At 49.1% G+C, this 12,941-nt stretch overlaps 1 protein-coding gene across 5 annotated transcripts in view; it reads left to right on the plus strand.

The window, feature by feature from the left end:
- Positions 1-12,485: 12,485 nt before the first annotated feature.
- PLA2G6 (phospholipase A2 group VI) overlaps positions 12,486-12,941 on the plus strand; it is a 59,851-nt gene continuing 59,395 nt past the window's right edge. For 2 of the 5 annotated variants that reach the window (XM_041756060.1, XM_041756065.1), the window contains exon 1: positions 12,487-12,604. The gene's annotated coding sequence lies outside the window, so the exon portion shown is untranslated. Of the gene's footprint in view, positions 12,605-12,941 lie in introns of all 5 variants that reach the window. The other 3 variants (XM_041756061.1, XM_041756064.1, XM_041756062.1) reach the window with 3 other exon arrangements.

Genomic DNA, 12,941 nt, shown 5'->3' on the forward strand with positions numbered 1-12,941 from the left:
AGTGCTCAGCCCCTCATGAGCCCTCACTGAGTGCATGTTGAGGAAATACATGAGTGGAGGCTCAGAGAGGTCAAGTGACTTTCCAAAGTCACCCAGCTGGGAAGTACAAGAACTAGAATTTGAATCCAGACCCAAATGATTCCTGGTCCAGATGTTTGGGGCTGTGCCCAAGGTAGGGGCTTCCAGCATAAATGTGAGGGTTACATTCGGTGCCTGGAGATCCACTCAAAAGGAACAGCTTTGAGGGCAAGACGGGTGAGTATTGCATCCTCCCTTGTTCATGCTGTTTTCATCGTCTGAAGTGTCTGTTACTCCAGCAGCCATATCTTCTGTGAAACTGATTTTCTAGTACCTACTTTATTGTACTGTGTAGGGCATAGGACCCCACAACTAGGAGGTCTTCGTGTGGAGCCGTGGTCACTGGAAAGGCACCCCCATCCCTCGATATAATAGAATTTTATTTCAGAGCCCTTGTTATACCTTCCTGCCTCTAGACCTAGGTCTACCTGGGATTATGGTGACACCTCTCTCTTACCTCCTGAAGGCCTTGGGTTTCATCTGCAGATTGGCCCACTAGCTTCCCAAGTGACCGAACTTGCAAATTTGTCTAACACTCAAACAACCCCCTTCCCCCCAACTGCCCACTTGCCCTACAGTTATATATCTCTCATAGAGCCACTTATAGTACCTCTTGGGTTACAGAAGTTCTTGATTTTAGAAACTACACAATTGTGATTGTTGGTCTTTCTACTCGTCCCCCCTTTCCCATCATTTTCTATGAGCTTCCTAAGAGCCCAGATCATAGTAGGTGCCCAACTAGTGAATGAATCCCCAGTGACCTGCACAACACCTCTGGACACCATGCTGCCTAAATCCTTTCTCTCATCCCCACCCTGCCCACGCCAGGGCATCAGCACTTCAGTACCCACTCAGCAGAGACTGCTTGCCCTCAGACATGGCTTCCTTTCTGGTCAAGGTCAAGGGACATAGTGCAATGTCATATTAAAAGTGGCAGCTCTGGGGCGTGATCCTGGAGACCCGGGATCGAGTCCCACGTCAGGCTCCCTGCATGGAGCCTACTTCTCCCTCTGCCTGTGTCTATGCCTCTGTGTGTGTGTGTGTCTCTCACGAATAAATAAATAAAATCTTTAAAAAACATAAAAGTGGCAGCTCTGTGGCATGAGAGGGGGTTCCCACTGGACAAATCTAGGACAATTTGAATATCAAAATAAATGACAGTAATGATGGATCGTAACTCATTAAATAAGAGAAGAATCAATGGGTCCATACTAATATTAATGAATGAATGAAGAAAACAAAGCTCCTCCTTGCAGTAGAAGGAATGACAGAGTAAGAAAGTGACCATTAGGCAAACATTCTAGTAACAATGGATTCCAAGAAGAATCATCAATGGATATGAAAATGTGATGAGAAATGTGAAATTTGATAGTTTCAAAGTATTGCCCTAAATATAATTATTAATTAGAAGTGGAAAGATAGGGACGCCTGAGTGGCTCAGCGGTTGAGCGTCTGCGTTCGGCTCAGGGAGTGATCCTGGAGTCCCAGGATCGAGTCCCATATCGGGCTCCCTACGTGGAGTCTGCTTCTCCCTCTGCCTCTGTCTCTGCCTCTCTCTGTGTGTCTCTCATGAATAAATAAATAAAACCTTTTTTAAAAAAAAGTGAAAAATAAGGGGGTGCCTGGGTGGCTCAGTCAGTTGAGCATCTACCTTTGGCTCAGGTCCTGATCGCAGGGTCCTGAAATCGAGCCCTGGGCTCCCTGCTCAGTGCAGAGTCTGGTTCTCCTTCTGCCCCTTCCCCTGCTTGGGCCCTTTCTTTCTCTCTCTTTCAAATAAATGAATAAGATATTTAAAAATAAATAAATAAATACAAGATCTTGAAAAAGTCAGGAGATTGTTCCAGATTAGAGGAGACACGACCACTGAATGCAGTGTGGGATGGAGGATTTTCTGTTGGTATGAAGGACATTATGAAGGTAGTTGGTGAAGCCCCAATGAGGCCTGTAGACCAGCTAACACACTCTTAATTAATGTTAATTTTCTGGTTTGGGTAGTTTTCCTGTGGTCAGGTAAGAGAGTGTCCTTGATTTTAGGTAGCACATGTTAGAATATGTAAAGGTAAAGGGGCATCATGTCTGCAATTTATTTTCAAATGGTTCGGAACAAGAGAGAAAGGATATTATAAAGATAATGTGATTAAGTGTTAACAATTGGGGAGTCTGGGTGAAGAACATACAGAAATTCTGTCATTCCTGCAATTTAAAAAAAAAGATTTTATGTATTTATTCCTGAGAGACACACAGAGACAGAGGCAGAGGGAGAAGCAGGCTCCATGCAGGGAGCCCGACATGGGACTCGATCCCAGGTCTCCAGGATCAGGCCCTGGACTGAAGGCGGCGCTAAACTGCTGAGCCACCCAGGCTGCCCCTCTTCTTCCCTCTTAGAAGATGTGCCTGCACTAGGGTCCTAGGGTCCCTAGGGTCCTGGGTCCAGTGGGGAGAAAAACGGGCACTGCTTTGTCCTTGCTTCCACTTGAGGATGGGGCGGCTGTCTGAGAGGCCTAGCCTCAATACCTCCCTTCCTCTGCCCCTGCAGAAGCTGTCCCAAAGCCACCTCTCCTCTTCCCAGACCCTCAAGCCCACCCTCCAGCTCCCATCTTCTCTCTCAGCACCAGCATTTCCCCAAGTGGCTGCCATCCCCAACCTCCCCTACCCTCGGCCTGCACGTGTCACTCTTCATCACTCCAGCCCCCAGCCTCCCCTTTTCTTTGGCAGCCCCAGTCTGCCTCACCACCTCTGAGCTCTCCTGCCCCCTCACCTCCCTGTCCTGTAGTCTGGCTCTGACCCCACAATCCCCTGAAGGGACCTCTTTGCTGCTGAATCCAGGGTCCACTTCCCCTCCCAATCTATCCTGTCCTTTGACAGCACTTGACCTTATGGCTCTCTCCTCTCAGCTTCAAAGGCTTGGGCTTCCCTCCTACCTTTTCAGTCTCCATCGATGCTTCCCCTGGAGCTCAGGGATTAGTGAAGCTCAAAGCCCTGGCCTTTGCCCCCTCTTCCTCTCCCTAGGGGACCTCAGTTCCCCTCAAGATCTCAGGTGCCACCCAGTGCTAACAACTCCCAGGTCTCTCTCACCAGCTCCCCGTCTGCATGTCATGTCTGTGGGCCAGATCTGCTTGAGCACCTGCCCGGCTGGCAAGGACTTCCCTCTGTGCTTCCTCTGGCTTGTCCAACCCAGCATGGTCATGAGGGTCACAAGCAACCTGAGGCCACCTCCCCTCATTTCCCTAATAGGCTGGAGAGGCCACCTTCCGCCCAGGGAGATGCGGGGCTGCCATCCTTGCCTCATCCCTCTGCCTCATTCCTTCAGCTGGGCAGTCACCAAGTCTCTGTGCCCTCAGCTCCTTGACTTATCTTAATTCTCTCTTCCCTATTGTCCGTTTCAGCCACTGCATGTCTCTCCTGGACAGCTGCCTTGGCCTCCAACCTCTCATCCAACCTCTAATCCAACCTCTCATCCAAAACCTAAATTATTTTATTTTATTTTTTTCAAAACCTAGTTGTTTTTTTTTTTTTTTTTTTTTTTAAGATTTTATTTATTTACTCATGAGAGAGAGAGAGAAAGAGGCAGAGGCACAGGCAGAGGGAGAAGGAGGCTCCATGCAGGGAACCTGACATGGGACTCAATCCTGGGTCTCCAGGATCACGCCCTGGGCTGAAGGCGGTGCTAAACCGCTGAGCCACCCGGGCTGCCCCCCAAAACCTAAATTTGAGGGACACCTGAGTGGCTCAGTGGTTGAGGGTCTGCCTTTGGTTCAGTCGTGATCCTGGGGTCCTGGGTTTGAGTCCCACATCGGGCTCCCCGCAGGGAGTCTGCTTATCCCGCTGCCTATGTCTCATGAATAAATAAATAAAATCTTTAAAAAACATAAAAGTGGCAGCTCTGGGGCGTGATCCTGGAGACCCGGGATCGAGTCCCACGTCAGGCTCCCTGCATGGAGCCTACTTCTCCCTCTGCCTCTGTCTCTGCCTCTCTCTGTGTGTCTCTCATGAATAAATAAATAAAATCTTTAAAAAACATAAAAGTGGCAGCTCTGTGGCATGAGAGGGGTTCCCACTGGACAAATCTAGGACAATTTGAATATCAAAATAAATGACAGTAATGATGGATCGTAACTCATTAAATAAGAGAAGAATCAATGGGTCCATACTAATATTAATGAATGAATGAAGAAAACAAAGCTCCTCCTTGCAGTAGAAGGAATGACAGAGTAAGAAAGTGACCATTAGGCAAACATTCTAGTAACAATGGATTCCAAGAAGAATCATCAATGGATATGAAAATGTGATGAGAAATGTGAAATTTGATAGTTTCAAAGTATTGCCCTAAATATAATTATTAATTAGAAGTGGAAAGATAGGGACGCCTGAGTGGCTCAGCGGTTGAGCGTCTGCGTTCGGCTCAGGGAGTGATCCTGGAGTCCAGGATCGAGTCCCATATCGGGCTCCCTACGTGGAGTCTGCTTCTCCCTCTGCCTCTGTCTCTGCCTCTCTCTGTGTGTCTCTCATAAATAAATAAATAAATAAATAAATAAATAAAACCTTTTTTAAAAAAAAAGTGAAAAATAAGGGGGTGCCTGGGTGGCTCAGTCAGTTGAGCATCTACCTTTGGCTCAGGTCCTGATCGGCAGGGTCCTGAAATCGAGCCCTGGGCTCCCTGCTCAGTGCAGAGTCTGGTTCTCCTTCTGCCCCTTCCCCTGCTTGGGCCCTTTCTTTCTCTCTCTTTCAAATAAATGAATAAGATATTTAAAAATAAATAAATAAAATCTTTAAAAAACATAAAAGTGGCAGCTCTGGGGCGTGATCCTGGAGACCCGGGATCGAGTCCCACGTCAGGCTCCCTGCATGGAGCCTACTTCTCCCTCTGCCTCTGTCTCTGCCTCTCTCTGTGTGTCTCTCATAAATAAATAAATAAATAAAATCTTTAAAAAACATAAAAGTGGCAGCTCTGGGGCGTGATCCTGGAGACCCGGGATCGAGTCCCACGTCAGGCTCCCTGCATGGAGCCTACTTCTCCCTCTGCCTCTGTCTCTGCCTCTCTCTGTGTGTCTCTCATGAATAAATAAATAAAATCTTTAAAAAACATAAAAGTGGCAGCTCTGGGGCGTGATCCTGGAGACCCGGGATCGAGTCCCACGTCAGGCTCCCTGCATGGAGCCTACTTCTCCCTCTGCCTCTGTCTCTGCCTCTCTCTGTGTGTCTCTCATGAATAAATAAATAAAATCTTTAAAAAACATAAAAGTGGCAGCTCTGGGGCGTGATCCTGGAGACCCGGGATCGAGTCCCACGTCAGGCTCCCTGCATGGAGCCTACTTCTCCCTCTGCCTCTGTCTCTGCCTCTCTCTGTGTGTCTCTCATGAATAAATAAATAAAATCTTTAAAAAACATAAAAGTGGCAGCTCTGGGGCGTGATCCTGGAGACCCGGGATCGAGTCCCACGTCAGGCTCCCTGCATGGAGCCTACTTCTCCCTCTGCCTCTGTCTCTGCCTCTCTCTGTGTGTCTCTCATGAATAAATAAATAAAATCTTTAAAAAACATAAAAGTGGCAGCTCTGGGGCGTGATCCTGGAGACCCGGGATCGAGTCCCACGTCAGGCTCCCTGCATGGAGCCTACTTCTCCCTCTGCCTCTGTCTCTGCCTCTCTCTGTGTGTCTCTCATGAATAAATAAATAAAATCTTTAAAAAACATAAAAGTGGCAGCTCTGGGGCGTGATCCTGGAGACCCGGGATCGAGTCCCACGTCAGGCTCCCTGCATGGAGCCTACTTCTCCCTCTGCCTCTGTCTCTGCCTCTCTCTGTGTGTCTCTCATGAATAAATAAATAAAATCTTTAAAAAACATAAAAGTGGCAGCTCTGGGGCGTGATCCTGGAGACCCGGGATCGAGTCCCACGTCAGGCTCCCTGCATGGAGCCTACTTCTCCCTCTGCCTCTGTCTCTGCCTCTCTCTGTGTGTCTCTCATGAATAAATAAATAAAATCTTTAAAAAACATAAAAGTGGCAGCTCTGGGGCGTGATCCTGGAGACCCGGGATCGAGTCCCACGTCAGGCTCCCTGCATGGAGCCTACTTCTCCCTCTGCCTCTGTCTCTGCCTCTCTCTGTGTGTCTCTCATGAATAAATAAATAAAATCTTTAAAAAACATAAAAGTGGCAGCTCTGGGGCGTGATCCTGGAGACCCGGGATCGAGTCCCACGTCAGGCTCCCTGCATGGAGCCTACTTCTCCCTCTGCCTCTGTCTCTGCCTCTCTCTGTGTGTCTCTCATGAATAAATAAATAAAATCTTTAAAAAACATAAAAGTGGCAGCTCTGGGGCGTGATCCTGGAGACCCGGGATCGATAAATAAATAAAATCTTTAAAACAAACAAACAACCCTAAATTTCACAAGATGCCTCTAGTGACTTTGATAAACAGACCCCCTCCCCTTCCCCATGCTGGACATATAGTGTGAACAAAAACATAAGCTTGTGTTAGACCAATGCAATTGTGGGGTTTTCCATTACTACAGCATTCCCTAGTCTATCCTGCCTGGTGGTCTGCAACACGATCCCCTGTAATTTTCTCATTCCTCTGGGAAAACCCTATTTGCCTCTTGTCCCGTGCTTCTTCCCAATAAACAATCACCTATGTATTTGAGGTAAGTTTGCATTAAACTGTGAATCCTCAGCACAGGAGCAGACATATCTTTTGTGTCCCTACCCAACCGAGAGTGAGGCTGTGCACCTAGTGGGTGCTCCAGTGGTACTGGCTGAGAAACTGAAGTGAGGATGAGAGGCCCAGGAGAAAGGGACGAAGACCTAACACACTCTGACCACCCAAGAACCCTGCATTAGACTCCATCCTAAGAGGCTAGACTCTGCATGGCTGCGGGCACATGTCCCCCACCTTTGCCTGAAGTGCCCTCTGCTCAGCCTCTGCAAACCCTCACCACCCTTCAGAATCCAGGTTCAGGCTTCCTCCTCCTCCTCCTCCTCTTCCTCCTCCTCCTCCTCCTCTTCCTCCTTCTCCTTCTTCTTCTACAGATTTTATTTATTTATTCATGAGAGACACACAGAAAGAGGCAGAGTCCTGGCTGATGCAGGACTCTATCCCAGGACCCTGGGATCACGCCCTGAGCCAAAGGCAGATGCTCAACCACTGAGCCACCCAGGTGCCCTTCATGTTAGCTTCTTGGCAAAGCTTCCCTGGCCCCCAGGCCCTGAGAACCAACCTCTCCTCAGGACACAGTCTGTTCTGTGAGCCCCTGAGCTGGGCTGAGGGGCCCCCAGAGTGGGCAAGTCCTGCTTTTGCTGGCCAGGCCTGGCTTTCCTCCTTGGGATGGGAACACATGTGGCTGCTGCCTCACAGCCCAAGGTCACCTGCACTCATTTCCTTCCAGAGGGCACAAGCCTCTATGGCTGCCCCCCATCAAGTCAGAAGCCGTATAATCAGTGTAATCATTACACAGCTGCCTGGTGGCCTCTGTGCCTCCACTCATGTCTCTACAGCAGCAGGGGGATTTTTCCCCACGTCAGCTCCCTGCTCCTCACCCTGCTGGGCTCCCACCGGCTGCAGAATGAGTTCTACATCCTCGGCCTGGCACTCGAGAATATTCATGCTTGGCCTCTGTGGCTCACTGCCCAGTCACCTGCTCACACACTGGATTCTAGCAGGGTTCAACCTCTTGCAGCTCCCCAGACGATCCACACTATCTTGTGATGTTGACTTTTGCCCATACGGTTCTTTCCACCTGGGATGTTTTTACTTTCCAAATCCAGGAGGCTAACTTCTATTCAACCTTTTAAACTCAACTTATGAATGGGAGTTGGTACATTTTTTTCTGTAAAGAACCAGATAGAAATATATCAGGCATTGTAGGCCATATAGTTTATGTACCAATTACTCGATACTGTTACTGTAGACAACATAGGCGTGTGAACAAATGCTGTGGCTGTGTTCCAATAAAACTTGGTTTATAGGGACACATGGGTGGCTCAGCGGTTAAGCATCTGTCTTTGGCTCAGGTCGTGAATCCAGGGTCCTGGGATCGAAACCCACATTGGGCTCCCCGCAGGGAGCCTGCTTCTCCCTCTGCCTATGTCTCTGCGTCTCTCTGTCTCTCATGAATAAATAAAAAATATATATATAAAAAAAACCAAAAAACAAAAAAACTTCGTTTACAGGAACACATGATGGGGGATTAGTGTGCCCACCCCTGTTCAGGAGCCATCCCATAAGCTTCCCACAGGACAGAGTTCAACAATACCTTCTTGCAATGTCTTCTATACTGTACACGTTTTCCCATGACACAAAGCCCAGCTGTAATGATTCTACAGTTGTGATGATTAGATGGGATAGTGCGTCCTACCATTGTCTCTCATCCCGCTTTCTAGAACAGCTTCCTCACCGGCCTCCCAGCCTCTGCCTCGCCCTTACAGTCTCTCCTCACCCAACAGATATGATCTGTTAACATGTAAACCCAATCAGGTCCCTCTGTTCAAAAACCTCCCATGGCTCCCCATTTCCCTCAGAATGAAAGCCAAAGTTTAAAAATTATCTGCAATGTGCATCAGGTCCTGATATTCCGTTGACCTCATCACCTACCATGCTCCTGCTCTCTCACACTACTCCTGGTGCACCAGTCTCCTTGCTTGTCCTGACACAAGCTATGGAGACTCCTGACTCAGGGCTTTTGCTCATAGCATTCCTTCCATCAGGAACTCTCTTTCCCAGGTTCACTCCCTGGTCTCCCTCAGACCTTTATTTAAATATCTCCCTTCCCAGTGAGGCCTTTCCCTGGCCCCTTTGTTTAAAACTGTACCCCTCCCTCCTCTTTCCCTCCTGCTCTTATTCCACAGCATTTATCACCCTCTATCATCCTGTATACTTTTCCCTCAATTTTTTAATTATAAAAGTGTTCAAACACACAAAACATAAGGATTAGTGCACCTCACATATACAACCCCTGATTCCCCACTCAAGGTTTTGACAGATGCTAACATCTGTCAAATGTTAAAAAGACAGATGCTAACATCATGACACTTCACCCAAAGACTTTAGAAAAACACACTCTATGTTTGACTTGATCTTGTTTGTCATCTGTCTTTCCTCCTCAAGGCTGTAAATGCCAGGCGGGCATGGATTTTTGTCCTCTTGTTCACCGTAGTTTGCTCAGCACCAAGAACGTTGCTTGGCATATAGTGGGTCCTTCTATGGAGAAGGAAAGAAAAGGCAAGATAGGTCCTAATCCTGGTTCTGCCATTTATTTATTTATTTATTTATTATTTTTAAGGATTTTTTAAAAAAGATTTTATTTATTCATGAGACACACACACAGAGGGATCCCTGGGTGGCGCAGCGGTTTGGCGGCTGCCTTTGGCCCCGGGGCGCGATCCTGGAGACCCGGGATCGAATCCCACGTCGGGCTCCCTGCATGGAGCCTGCTTCTCCCTCTGCCTGTGTCTCTGCCTCTCTCTCTGTGTGACTATCATGAATAAATAAATAAAATCTTTAAAAAAAAAAAAAAAAAGAGAGACACAGAGAGAGAGAGAGAGGCAGAGACATAGGCAGAGGGAGAAGCAGGCTCCCCTTGTGTGGATCCCAGGATCCTGGGATCATGACCTGAGCCAAAGGCAGACACTGAGTCACCCAGGTGTCCCTATTTTTAAAGATTTTATTTATTTGAGACAAAGAGAGCCAGAGCACCAGCAGGGGGAGACGGGGAGGGACAGAGGGAGAAGGAGAAGCAGGCTCCCTGCTGAGCTGGAAGCCCAAGGAGGGCCTCACTCCCAGGACCCCTGTGACCATGACCTGAGCTGAAAGCAGACGCTTAGCCAGCTGAGGCACCCAGGCACCCTGGTTCTGCCTTTTATTGACATGTGACTCTGGGGATTATTTTCCTTTGCAGAACCGATAGGTTTCTTTTCTTTTTTTTCTTTTTTAAAGATGTATTTATTTATTCATGAGAGACACAGGCAGAGGGAGAAGCAGGCCCCATGCAGGGAGCCTGACGAAGGACTCATGGGACTCCATCCCCCGACCCTGGGATCATGATCTGAGCGAAAGGCAGGCGCTCAACCGCTGAGCCACCCAGGCATCCCCCTATAGGTTTCTTCAACAATAAAGTGGAAGACAAGAGTACTACTTCTCAGCGTTGTTGTGAGGCTCCAACAAGGTAAGAGTATAAAACCGTACCATTAGTATGTCGGCTAGTTAAATTTCCTTTTTTTTTTTTTTTTTTAAGATTTATTTATTTATTTGAGAGAGAGAGTGGGGGCAGAGGAGGGGCAGAGGGAGAGAGAATCTGAAGCAGATGCCCAGCTGGCTGAGCGCCGAGCCAACACTGGGCTGTGTCTCATGACCCTGAGATCATGACCTGAGTCAAAACCAAGAGTCAGACAGTTACTGACTGAGCCACCCAGGTGCCCCAGTTAGCCACATTTCTATCCAACTCTGAGGGAGGGGACGTGGTCTAGTCTAACTCTCCAGATTCTGGGCTCCTAGAAAGCAGACATTTTGCTCTGAGGTGTTTGTAGCTGCAAGCCCCTCTGAGATGTTCCTGGCACAGCCCCTCAGGAGAAGCTCTTTAACTCAAACTGCTCCAATGCAGAAATCCAACAGAAACCCAACAGAGTATATCTCATTTTGCTTATTTGCCCCTCCCTTCCCATTGCTTGCTCATTCAGTGCTTCCTAAGAATCCCCTATATCTCATTTCTTGCTTTATCCATTCATTTCACAGTTTTCACCAGAAATACCTAAGGGGGGGGGGCAGGCACTCAACTTCATTAGGCCCTGAGATTAAATTTCTTTCATGGATCTTTGAGGGTTTTTAACAATTGGTCCAGCCTCCCTCGGCCTTTTCTGCTTTTCAGATTCAGTTGTGTGTCTGCGTTGCCAAACTTGCCTTGCAGACCCACTTTGAATACCAGGGTGTTTGCTGAAAAATGAGACTCAGCCCGCTGAACCTATGTGTTTTCTTGGGTCAGATTACTCTGTAGAGGCAGGAATGCCTGGCCTTTTGCAAGCTCCCTGATAACCATCGTCCTAACTTCACTTATTTGGGGTGTGGAGGGCAGAATATTTTCAGTGAGAAGTCTGAGTTTTTACCTAGTTCTCTCAACTCAAAGCTGAAACTCTTGAGCAAAATTCAAATCTCAGTTTAAGGAACAGTTTCCTCATCTGTAAAATGCAGACAAGAGTGGACACTCCAGAGATGATGGATGTGAAGTCAAACTACTTTGTAATCGGCCAAGCTCTGTACAAATAGGAGTTGACACGATCTGCTCAGAAGCAAATCTGTCACTACAACCCAGTCAGTCGCCAGTGTGCCTTTCTCAGCATTACTAATCATAACAACGACCATTTGCTGCAATCCCTCCATGTGCAGGTAGGGAGAGGAACTTATCTGTAGGTCACAACATCCTTATTAAGGAGGAGTTCACAGAGACCAAGTCATTTGCCCACATTTCTACTAAAAGTGCTAAGATACTTCCTGAGGTCAGCTTGGTGTAGGGCTGCCAGATAACAATGAACACTTTCTTAGCACAACTGTACTTAGTGATTTTTAAAAAATATTCATTCATTCATTCGACACAGAGAGGCAGAGACACAGGCAGAGGGATAGGCAGGCTCCCAGCTGTAATGATTCTACAGCTGTGGGGCTTGATCCCAGGACCCCCATACCACGCCCCAAGCCAAAGGCAGACGCTCAACCACTGAGCCACCCAGGCGTCCCCTCAGTGATTTTTATTTGAACTAAAAGATGATCGGTGGGCAGCCCGGGTGGCTCAGGGGTCTAGCGCCGCCTTCAGCCCAGGGCGTGACCCTGGAGACCGGGGGTCGAGTCCCACGTCGTCGGGCTCCCTGTGTGGGGCCTGCATCTCCCTCTGCCTGTGTCTCTGCCTCTCAGTTTCTTATGAATAAATAAATGAAATCTTAAAAATAAATAAATAAATGATTGGTAGTTGAGGCCAAATTCAAATTAGTCATCTTTTAATTATTTAAAAGAATTAGCTCTTTTGAATAAGAATTCAAAATTAAGATTCTTAGTTGCTCAATCTGGGGGGTCCCCGGCAAAATCAAAGCAGGCCCCTCCCTGCCCCGCCCTGCGTCTTGGCTCCTTTCCCTTTTCTCTCTCTCGGGCGGTCCTTCGGGAGGCTCAGGCTCCAGGCCTCAGACCATTTCAGGAGGCGGAAGGCAGGGGAGGCGGCGGCTCCTGCCCCTCATCAACATGTCCGCCAACGAGCCGGCGCGAGGACCCTCCGCCCCGCACAGACATGGCCGCGCCCCGCCTCGGAGGATTGGCTCCAGCCCGAAGCCCGGCCTCCCTCGGCCCTGAGAGCCCCTTCCATTGGGCAGTTAGAAAACGTGGCGGAGCCCCGCCCCCGCCTTCCTCGTGCGCCCCCCACGCGGCGCGGGGGCGGGGCCGCAGCGGCGGCCGGGCACCGGCTTCGGTGATTGGCGGAGGGCGGTGGCCGGGCCGTCACGTGGCCGCGGGCTCGTTTGTTTGCGGAAGTAGGTGGAAGTAGAAGTGCTGAGTAAGGCGAGGTGAGTGACGGCGCAGGGGAGGCGGGGCCTGGGGGGCCCTTCCCAAACCTCCTCGGCGCCCCAGATTCGGTGGTCTCCACCCGGACCCCCCTTCCGGCCTCCCTCGTGTTCCCGATTGTTAGTCGTGTCCTCCACTGACCCTTGTGTGACCCCCTGAGTGCCCGCAGCTTCCGCCCTTTGATCCCTCAGCGCTCCCAACTCCCATCCGTGACAGCTCCTGTCTCATCCGGAACTTGGGACCCCCCCAGGGACGCCAGCTTCGGCCCTGGGTCCCTCCTTAGGACCCCCGTCTCCCTTGTGTGTCTCCCGTCTATCCCTGACTTCCTTGGTCAGCCCC

Source organism: Vulpes lagopus, chromosome 5, assembly GCF_018345385.1.
Source record: "Vulpes lagopus strain Blue_001 chromosome 5, ASM1834538v1, whole genome shotgun sequence".
NCBI lineage: Eukaryota > Metazoa > Chordata > Mammalia > Carnivora > Canidae > Vulpes > Vulpes lagopus.